This window comes from Oncorhynchus clarkii, chromosome 19, assembly GCF_045791955.1.
Source record: "Oncorhynchus clarkii lewisi isolate Uvic-CL-2024 chromosome 19, UVic_Ocla_1.0, whole genome shotgun sequence".
Taxonomy (NCBI): Eukaryota; Metazoa; Chordata; class Actinopteri; order Salmoniformes; family Salmonidae; genus Oncorhynchus; species Oncorhynchus clarkii.
The window spans coordinates 57,474,221-57,485,955 of record NC_092165.1 but is presented as its reverse complement, the minus strand read 5'-3'; the positions used below and the strand labels follow the sequence as shown (position 1 = coordinate 57,485,955).

Here is an 11,735-nt window from a genome sequence, read left to right as displayed (position 1 = left end):
CTGCTGTTCTTTTAATGCAGACAGAAAATGCACATGGGACCCGAGAGGGAGCGAGTCTGCTCCTCCGTCGGTTACTCTTCATAAAGACATCATGCAGTCTCCTCTGGTGAATGATCAGTGTGGCACGCCAGCTGGTTTGTGTCTACATATGAATCATAATGCAGACACCTCGTCGTCATCACTGATCCCATTAGTATTGCCTGGGGGAAAGAACAAATGTTTTATTTTTTTTACACTCAGAGGCAACCATTGGAAAAATTGGTTGAAAATACCAACATATTCTGCCACAGGGACACAGTCTGAAATCATCCATTATCAACAACTTGCCTATGTGTCAAAACATTTGATTTAGATGATCCAAGCAAGCAGTTCCTTTTCTAGAGAAACCATTACTTTTTTTTGTTAGCTAGCAATTTTAGTTTTGACTATAACATTTTAAATATGCCTACAGAGTAGCATATTATGTCAAGAACCCATTGATGTATCTCACATTTAGATGTACATGTTCTAAACAGTCCCTTTTTTTTCTTTCGAGAAACAGTCAATTAACTCCAAAGAAATTCTGAGGTTATTGAAACATGGCGTTATTGAAACATTTGAAACATGGCATTTCGCTCTTAAGATAAATCTATGCAAGTTCGAGTAGTCTATATGACAAGATACTTAAGTAGGCCTTACAGATGCACAGTATTCAGAATGAGCTTCAATCTGCCCATTGCCATTGGATTTTCACATGACAGATTTAACACTGGGTTTAGCATCTGTATTGTACTGTATCTACTGTACATTCAGTCTGTAAATAAGCTGTGAGGGTTGATCATGAAGCGTTGAGGCTAATGCCGCTACATCCTCAGCCCGCCTATAGCTTTGTCTACTCTGTATTAAGGTTGGACCTGAAACGACACCCATGGTAATTTCCTGTGGCAGATTTCTTCTCAGTGAGTAGTGATGCGAACGAAAATGGTTTATTTATGTCCTGGATACAGCTCAAGACGGAGCGGAAAGATTTCCCTAATAAGGGATACAAGAGGTTCCCGAAGGCAAGATGTTGCTTATGAACACGAGATAGGAAGATAAAGTGCCAGGAGTATTATTAAAAGGAATGCTATGAGAATTGTGATGATTGTTCCCAAATGAGCAACAAGGTATATTCTACATTTCAGTAAAGGTAAGTGTAAGTGTGAACTGTGAACAATATTTCACAATGAATCATCACATCTGACCTTCAGTCTAGGATAGAGAGTAATGGTTAACGATTCAACTGTTCCATTTTTAATACCATTAGACATATAGTTAGTTAAAGTAATTGCATGTAGAACTGCAGGGATTTCATCCAAGTATAGTTCCAGTTCATTTTACCTGGCACTGACAGTTGGCGAGCTATTGTTCCTCTGCCCTTGTATCCGTAAGAAGATAATGCCATTTTGCTGATGAATTTTGTGCATGGTGCCATTTAAAAAACAGACTAAGAAGGTGTGTTGCTATGGTTACTCCATCCATCTGCATGAGGATGTTTACTTATCTTATCTCACAATGAAATAACATGTTGATTTTTATACTTTTTTGTTTTAGTTTAGACTGACAATCATCAAACTGTTATTTTCAATGTAAATGAACTAGTCACTAACAAAGGTATTTTCAGTCTAGACCAGAGGTATTCAAATCCTACCCTGGAGCTCTGAAGTACTGCTGGTTTTCTCTTCTACCTGATCATTAATTGCACCCACCTGGTTTCCTAGTTCTAAATCAGTCTCTGATTACAGGGGAATCACCCACCTGGTGTCCCAGTTGTAAACCAGTCTCTGATTACAGGGGAATCACCCACCTGGTGTCCCAGTTGTAAACCAGTCTCTGATTCCAGGGGAATCACCCACCTGGTGTCCCATTTCTAAATCATTCTCTGATTCCAGGAGAATCACCCACCTGGTGTCCCATTTCTAAATCATTCTCTGATTCCAGGGGAATCACCCACCTGGTGTCCCAGTTGTAAACCAGTCTCTGATTCCAGGGGAATCACCCACCTGGTGTCCCATTTCTAAATCATTCTCTGATTCCAGGAGAATCACCCACCTGGTGTCCCAGTTGGGAATCACCCACCTGGTGTCCCATTTCTAAATCATTCTCTGATTCCAGGGGAATCACCCACCTGGTGTCCCAGTTGTAAATCAGTCTCTGATTCCAGGGGAATCACCCACCTGGTGTCCCATTTCTTAATCATTCTCTGATTCCAGGGGAATCACCCACCTGGTGTCCCATTTCTTAATCATTCTCTGATTCCAGGGGAATCACCCACCTGGTGTCCCAGTTGTAAATCAGTCTCTGATTCCAGGGGAATCACCCACCTGGTGTCCCAGTTGTAAATCAGTCTCTGATTCCAGGGGAATTACCCACCTGGTGTCCCATTTCTAAATCATTCTCTGATTCCAGGAGAATCACCCACCTGGTGTCCCATTTCTAAATCATTCTCTGATTCCAGGGGAATCACCCACCTGGTGTCCCAGTTGTAAATCAGTCTCTGATTCCAGGGGAATCACCCACCTGGTGTCCCATTTCTAAATCATTCTCTGATTCCAGGAGAATCACCCACCTGGTGTCCCAGTTGGGAATCACCCACCTGGTGTCCCATTTCTAAATCATTCTCTGATTCCAGGGGAATCACCCACCTGGTGTCCCAGTTGTAAATCAGTCTCTGATTCCAGGGGAATCACCCACCTGGTGTCCCAGTTGTAAATCAGTCTCTGATTCCAGGGGAATCACCCACCTGGTGTCCCATTTCTAAATCATTCTCTGATTCCAGGAGAATCACCCACCTGGTGTCCCAGTTGGGAATCACCCACCTGGTGTCCCATTTCTAAATCATTCTCTGATTCCAGGGGAATCACCCACCTGGTGTCCCAGTTGTAAATCAGTCTCTGATTCCAGGGGAATCACCCACCTGGTGTCCCAGTTGTAAATCAGTCTCTGATTCCAGGGGAATCACCCACCTGGTGTCCCAGTTGTAAATCAGTCTCTGATTCCAGGGGAATCACCCACCTGGTGTCCCAGTTGTAAATCAGTCTCTGATTCCAGGGGAATCACCCACCTGGTGTCCCATTTCTTAATCATTCTCTGATTCCAGGGGAATCACCCACCTGGTGTCCCATTTCTTAATCATTCTCTGATTCCAGGGGAATCACCCACCTGGTGTCCCAGTTGTAAATCATTCTCTGATTCCAGGGGAATCACCCACCTGGTGTCCCAGTTGTAAATCAGTCTCTGATTCCAGGGGAATCACCCACCTGGTGTCCCATTTCTTAATCATTCTCTGATTCCAGGGGAATCACCCACCTGGTGTCCCATTTCTTAATCATTCTCTGATTCCAGGGGAATCACCCACCTGGTGTCCCAGTTGTCTTAATCATTCTCTGATTCCAGGGGAATCACCCACCTGGTGTCCCATTTCTTAATCATTCTCTGATTCCAGGGGAATCACCCACCTGGTGTCCCAGTTGTAAATCAGTCTCTGATTCCAGGGGAATCACCCACCTGGTGTCCCATTTCTTAATCATTCTCTGGGGAATCACCCACCTGGTGTCCCAGTTGTAAATCAGTCTCTGATTACAGGGGAATCACCCACCTGGTGTCCCAGTTGTAAATCAGTCTCTGATTCCAGGGGAATCACCCACCTGGTGTCCCATTTCTTAATCATTCTCTGATTCCAGGGGAATCACCCACCTGGTGTCCCAGTTGTAAATCAGTCTCTGATTCCAGGGGAATCACCCACCTGGTGTCCCATTTCTTAATCATTCTCTGATTCCAGGGGAATCACCCACCTGGTGTCCCAGTTGTAAATCAGTCCCCTGAATTGCAGGGAAAGAATGTACAAAAAGCAATGGAACTGACTTCAAGGTCCAGATTAGAATTTGAAGGGTCTAGACTCTCCTAATGTCTTTTCCAAATTAATTAATTGAATAACATGCCAAGTGAATCCCACCTGTATGAGGTATATTACACTTAGACTACTAGTCACTACTGGGTATGCTACTGATAGACTACTAGTCACTATACTGGGTAAGACTACTGATAGACTACTAGTCACTATACTGGGTATGCTACTGATAGACTACTAGTCACTACTGGGTATGCTACTGATAGACTACTAGTCACTATACTGGGTATGCTACTGATAGACTACTAGTCACTATACTGGGTTGGTCTACTGATAGACTACTAGTCACTACTGGGTATGCTACTGATAGACTACTAGTCACTATACTGGGTAGGCCTACTGATAGACTATTAGTCACTACTGGTAAAATTAAACCACGCAACTGTCTTTCCTACTAGCCCTGACTTTGCTAATAACTATATTGTTGAGGGAAAATAAACTTGCTACGATTGTGATATGTTATTGTCTCACCTAGCTATCTTAAAGAGGGATGCAGTACTGTAAGTCACTCTGAATATGAGTGTCTCTAAACAAGAGTGTCTTTGGATAACAGTGTCTCTAAACAAGAGTGTCTCTGGATACCAGTGTCTCTGAACAAGAGTTTATCTGGATAACAGTGTCTCTGGATAACAGTGTATCTGAACAAGAGTTTCTCTGGATAACAGTGTCTCTGGATAACAGTGTCTCTAAACAAGAGTGTCTCTGGATAACAGTGTCTCTAAACAAGAGTGTCTCTGGATAACAGTGTCTCTGGGTAACAGTGTCTCTGGGTAACAGTGTCTCTGGATAACAGTGTCTCTGGGTAACAGTGTCTCTGGGTAACAGTGTCTCTGGGTAACAGTGTCTCTGGATAATTCTCTCTTTCTTTCTCTCGGAGGACCTGAGCCCTAGGACCATGCCCCAGGAATACCTGACATGATGACTCCTTGCTGTCCCCAGTCCACCTGACCGTGCTGCTGCTCCAGTTTCAACTGTTCTGCCTTATTATTATTCGACCATGCTGGTCATTTATGAACATTTGAACATCTTGGCCATGTTCTGTTATAATCTCCACCCGGCACTGCCAGAAGAGGACTGGCCACCCCACATAGCCTGGTTCCTCTCTAGGTTTCTTCCTAGGTTTTGGCCTTTCTAGGGAGTTTTTCCTAGCCACCGTGCTTCTACACCTGCATTGCTTGCTGTTTGGGGTTTTAGGCTGGGTTTCTGTACAGCACTTTGAGATATCAGCTGATGTACGAAGGGCTATATAAATAAATTTGATTTGATTTGATTTGATAACAGTGTCTCTGGGTAACAGTGTCTCTGGATAACAGTGTCTCTGGGTAACAGTGTCCCTGGGTAACAGTGTCCCTGGGTCACAGTGTCTCTAAACAATAGTGTCTCTGGATAACAGTGTCTCTGGGTAACAGTGTCTCTGGGTAAGAGTGTCTCTGGATAAGAGTGTCTCTGGATAAGAGTGTCTCTGGGTAACAGTGTCTCTGGATAACAGTGTCTCTGGGTAACAGTGTCTCTGGGTAACAGTGTCTCTGGATAACAGTGTCTCCGGATAACAGTGTCTCCGGATAACAGTGTCTCTGGATAACAGTGTCTCTGGATAACAGTGTCTCTGGATAACAGTGTCTCTGGATAACAGTGTCTCTGGGTAACAGTGTCTCTGGATAACAGTGTCTCCGGATAACAGTGTCTCCGAATAACAGTGTCTCTGGATAACAGTGTCTCTGGATAACAGTGTCTCCGGATAACAGTGTCTCTGGATAACAGTGTCTCTGGATAACAGTGTCTCTGGGTAACAGTGTCCCAGGGTAACAGTGTCCCAGGGTAACAGTGTCTCCGGATAACAGTGTCTCTGGATAACAGTGTCTCTGGATAACAGTGTCTCTGGATAACAGTGTCTCCGAATAACAGTGTCTCTGGATAACAGTGTCTCTGGATAACAGTGTCTCCGGATAACAGTGTCTCTGGATAACAGTGTCTCTGGATAACAGTGTCTCTGGATAACAGTGTCTCTGGATAACAGTGTCTCCGGATAACAGTGTCTCTGGGTAACAGTGTCTCTGGATAACAGTGTCTCTGGATAACAGTGTCTCTGGGTAACAGTGTCTCTGGATAACAGTGTCTCTGGATAACAGTGTCTGCTATATGCACATGTGTGTGAGAGGAAAGTCTACAGAGTGACAAAGTTGTAAATGTTTAGGAAGAATATGAACTTGAATATTCTGTAAAAGAAAAATTCTCTCCTTTTATTCTTGAATTAGGTTTATGCATCTTGGCTGTATCACATCCGGCCGTGATTGGGAGTCCCATAGGGGGCACAATTCCCCCAACGTCGTCTGGGATTGGCATGTAGGCCGTCATTGTAAATAAGAGTTGGATCTTAACTGACTTGCCTAGTTAACAAAGGTAAAAAAATATATGTGTATAAAAACACATTTAACCAGGGATGAACAACTTTGATGAGGGTGTGGGCCCCCACCAATTATTGTTGTTTTGCCATTGGGCAGAGAGAAATGTTTGCAGTTTTTAATGTGATATCTGAGGGACCACCAGCCGGTAATTCGATCATGATAAATGAATTTAGCAATAAATAAAAAATTGCTGACATGGCTAATTGACTGACTATCAGTGACTTACACAACAAGATAAAAACTGCTGATGCACAACCAAATATCTAAATTGCACCTTGTGTATTCTACTATTATCATTTGCAACAGTAAATTGAGACCCCGATTGAGTTCAATTTATTTTTGGTGGAAATTGATCTGAGGGTGTTATGCTACCCGCAGGCCAACAGTTGCCCATCCCTGATTTAAACCATTTTACTTGAGAAAACACTGCATCAGCTAACTCAGGGGCGTGATTTTACGGGAAGACACGCTTCTTTCTGGTGGGCGTGCCTCAAGAGGTAAAAACAATGAGCTCAACCAACCTTGCTTTCTCTCTGACCACGACCACAAAATAGATCTATCATCCGATTGAGTTGACAGCTTTTGGTGTGTTTTCCTACAACCGTTGAAAGACCTGTCCACAATGCGCAGCCCTCTTTGCGCCGCGGCACTTTTATATATTCTGGTCTTTTCTTTAACATTTTTTTTATGAACAGTTGGCACTTCAGAGTTCATAAACTTAAATTTACCAATGGAACTCTTGAGGATAATTTTGTTATGGAGTGTAACGGATGTGAAATAGCTAGCTAGTTAGCGGTGGCGCGCTCTAAATAGCGTTTCAATCGGTGACGTCACTTGCTCTGAGACGTTGAAGTAGTGGTTCCCGTTTGTGGAGCAGGTAACGATGCTTCGTGGGTGACTGTTGTTGATATGTGCAGAGGGTCCCTGGTTCGCGCCCGGGTATGGGCGAGGGTTATACAGGAGCATAACGCATTAGTTCATGAACTCAACGAAAGACGCAAGGAAATCCTCACTTTCCTCATCTATTCTGGGGCAGAGAGGTTGTTGATGAATCCGTACATTTTGCACAACATCAATCATTTGAAAGTAATAATTTGGATATTAGTTTGTAGAAGGAGAGTGACGTTTCCATTGAATCTATTAGAACGAATAAGGATCATATTGTCTGTGATCAGCTTGCTGATATGAAAGCTGTGAATATCCTTGGTTCGGGTTATACCAAAATAGTGCTCAAATTTGTGCTATCGGAGGGACCTTCTGTTGCTTTGAAGACTGTGTACGGCAAAGGAACTGAATAAGGATAAAGAATAAGGATCATATTGTCTGTGATCAGCTTGCTGATATGAAAGCTGTGAATATCCTTGGTTCGGGTTATACCAAAATAGTGCTCAAATTTGTACTATCGGAGGGACCTTCTGTTGCTTTGAAGACTGTGTACGACAAAGATTTTAAAGACCCCTTGGGCTGTCACAAGCTCCTGTCTTTCAAAATGAAAAAAACTGGGGAAAAAAATAGTTTTGCTGCAGAAACTGCAACATCCAAACATCATCAAGGTCCGTGAAAAGGGTATTAATTGAATACATACATAAATGGCCTAAGGAATAGAATATAACTTTATTGATGTCCAGGGGGTATCGACAAATCAAGGTGTCAGAGGCTTACACAAACACACAACATAGCCCTGCCTTTAAAAAAAACATGACCTACAGTGTTAGAAAACTAGAAACCTCAAGTCCATCAGTGTGACTTAGTTGCCTATTTAAGGAGCTATCCCCTTCTCTATGTCTATTATGCTCTATTGCATGTGTAAAATGGATGAAAAGCCTCAATGTGCATCTGCAGGACTTTCCTAATGTATTTCCTCTTGAACCTCTCCTGACCTTGGCTCTCAGTTCTGCATCAGCAGCTGGAGGAGATACAGTGTCCCTCTGTTGGCTACTCTGCCCATTGCTCTAAAAATCCACCAAGTCTATTTAATCAATCCATTACAGTCTAATTTGCAATGTGATTGTAAGCAGTCGTAACTGTAGTTGTAGGCTACTGTGATGACTACCTTAATGAACACACTTGGCTCCCGAGTGGTGCAGCGGTATAAAGTACTGCATCTCAGTGCTTGAGGTGTCACTGCAGACACCCTGGTTCAAATCCAGGTTGTATCACAACAAGCCGTGATTGTGAGTCCCATAGAGCGGCGCACAATTGGCCCAGCGTCGTTTGGGTTAGGCCGGTGTAGGCCTTCATTGTAAATAAGAATTTGTTCTTAACTGACTTGCCTAGTTAAATAAAGGTTAAATAAATCAAATAAAACAGTTATCTATTCACTGTAACAGACCAAAGTAATAGAGCACATTTTGCTAGTTTGTCCTGAGAACGTGTTGAAACAGTTATGCTGCTTTCTCATAATTCTCTCCTGATAGTGCAGTATAACCTATTTCCCCCTGTAGCTCTGAGGCCACTGTGAGGACAGTAAAGGGGCAGGCCGTCTTGGAGCAGGTCATCCCACTGCAGATGATCCAGCTACTACAGAGCCCTTGGGAGGAACGCTTTCGGGTACGAAGAACACTAGGCACTAGTCTCTCTTCCTCTCTCTCTCTCTTCTCTCTCACGCTCTCTCTCAATTCAAAGGGCTTCATTGGCATGGGAAATACAGTTGAAGTCAGAAGTTTACATACAGTCGTGCCCAAAAGTTTTGAGAATGACACAAATATTACTTTCCACAAAGTTTTCTGCTTCTGTGTCTTTAGATATTTTTGTCAGATGTTACTATGGAATACTGAAGTATAATTACAAGCATTTCATAAGTGCCAAAGGCTTTTATTGACAATTACATGAAGTTGATGCAAAGAGTCAATATTTGCCGTGTTGACCCTTCTTTTTCAAGACCTCTGAAATCCACCCTGGCATGCTGTCAATTCACTTCTGGGCCACATCCTGACTGATGTCAGCCCATTCTTGCATAATCAATGCTTGGAGTTTGTCAGAATTTGTGGGTTTTTGTTAATCCACCTGCCTCTTGAGCACAAGTTCTCAATGGGATTAAGCTCTGGGGAGTTTCCTGGCCATGGACCCAAAATATCAATGTTTTGTTCCCCTGAGCCACTTAGTTATCACTTGCCTTGTGGAAAGGTGCCCTATCATGCTGGAAAAGGCATTGTTTGTCACCAAACTGTTCCTGGATGGTTGGGAGAAGTTGCATTCGGAGGATGTGTTGGTACCATTCTTTATTCATGGCTGTGTTCTTAGGCAAAATTGGGAGTGAGCCCACACATGAATGGTCTCAGGATGCTTTACTGTTGGCATGACACAGGACTGATGGTAGCGCTCACCTTGTCTTCTCCGGACAAGCTTTTTTCCGGATGCCCCAAACAATCGGAAAGGGGATTCATCAGAGAAAATGACTTTACCCCAGTCCTCAGCAGTCCAATCCCTGTACCTTTTTCAGAATATTAGTCTGTCCCTGATGTTTTTCCTGGAGAGAAATGGCTTCTTTGCTGCCCTTCTTGACAACAGGCCATCCTCCAAAAGTATTCACCTCACTGTGCATGCAGATGCACTCACACCTGACTGCTGCCATTCCTGAGCAAGCTCTGTGCTGGTGCCCCGATCCCACAGCTGAATCAACTTTAGGAGACGGTCCTGGTGCTTGCTGGACTTTCTTGGGCGCCCTGAAGCTTTCTTCACAACAATTGAACCACTATCCTTGAAGTTCTTGATGATCCGATAAATGGTTGATTTAGGTGCAATCTTACTGGCAGCAATATCCTTGCCTGTGAAGCCCTTTTTGTGCAAAGCAATGATGTCCGCACTTGTTTCATTGCAGGTAACCATGGTCGACAGAGGAAGAACAATGATTCCAAGCACCACTCTCCTTTTGAAGTTTCCAGTCTGTTATTCGAACTCAATCAGCATGACAGAGTGATCTCCAGCCTTGTCCTCGTCAACATTCACACCTGTGTTAATGAGAGAACCACTGACATGATGTCAGCTGGTCCTTTTGTGGCAGGGCTGAAATGCAGTGGAAATGTTTATTTGGGATTCAGTTCACTTGCATGGCAAAAAGGGACTTTGCAATCAATTGCAATTAATCTGATCACTCTTCATAACATTCTGGAGTTTATACACATTGCCATCATACAAACTGAGGCAGCAGACTTTGTGAAAATGTATATTTGTGTAATTCTAAAAACATTTGGCCATAACTGTACACCATAGCCAAATACATTTAAACTCAGTTTTTCACAATTCCTGACATTTAGTCAGAGTAAAAATTCCCAGTCTTAGGTCAGTTAGGATCACCACTTTATTTTAAGAATGTGAAATGTCAGAATAATATTAGAGAATGATTTATTTCAGCTTTAATTTTTTTCAACACATTCCCAGTGGGTCAGAAGTTGGGAAGTTCACTCACTCAATTAGAATTTGGTAGTATTGTCTTTAAATTGTTTAACTTGGGTCAAACGTTTTGGGTAGCATTCCACAAGCTTCCCACAATAAGTTGAGTGAATTGTGGCCCATTCCTCCTGACAGAGCTGGTGTAACTGAGTCAGGTTTGTAGGCCTCTTTGTTCGCACACGCTTTTTCAATTCTGCCCACAAATGTTCTATGGGATTGAGGTCAGGGCTTTGTGATGGCCATTCCAATACCTTGACTTTGTTGTCCTTAAGCCGTTTTGCCACAACTTTGGAAGTATGCTTGGGGTCATTGTCCATTTGGAAGACCCATTTGTGGTCAAGCTGTGTTGAGATGTGCTTCACAGTTGGGATGGTGTTCTTCAGCTTGCAAGCACCCCCCTTTTTCCTCCAAACATAACTGTGCTCATTATGGCCAAACAGTTCTATTTTTGTTTCATCAGACCAGAGGACATTTCTCCAAAAAGTACGGTGTTTGTTGCAAACCGTAGTCTGGCTTTCTTGTGGCGGTTTTTGAGCAGCCCCTTCTTCCTTGCTGAGTGGCCTGTCAGGTTATGTCGATAAAGGACTCATTTTACTGTGGATATAGATACTTTTGTACCTGTTTCCTCCAGCATCTTCACAAGGTTCTTTGCTGTTGTTCTGGGATTGATTTGCACTTTTTGCACCAAAGTACATTCATCTGTAGGAGACAGAACACGTCTCCTTCCTGAGCGGTATGACGGCTGCATGGTCCCATGGTGTTTATACTTGCGTACTATTGTTTGTACAGATGAACGTGGTACCTTCAGGAGTTTGGAAATTGCTCCCAAGGATGAACCAGACTTGTGGAGGTCTACACATTTTTTTCTGGCATCTTGGGCTGATTTAATTTGATTTTCCCATGATGTCAAGCAAAGAGGCAATAAGTTTGAAGGTAGGCCTTGAAATGTATCCACAGGTACACCTCCAATTGACTCAAATTATGCCAATAAGCTTAAGCTTCTAAAGCCT

General features: G+C 43.1%; 1 pseudogene; it reads left to right on the top strand.

Annotated features, from left to right (window-relative positions):
* The first annotated feature begins 6,952 nt into the window (after nucleotides 1–6,952).
* On the top strand, nucleotides 6,953–11,075 carry LOC139374531 (uncharacterized; annotated as a pseudogene).
* The last annotated feature ends 660 nt before the right edge of the window (nucleotides 11,076–11,735 follow it).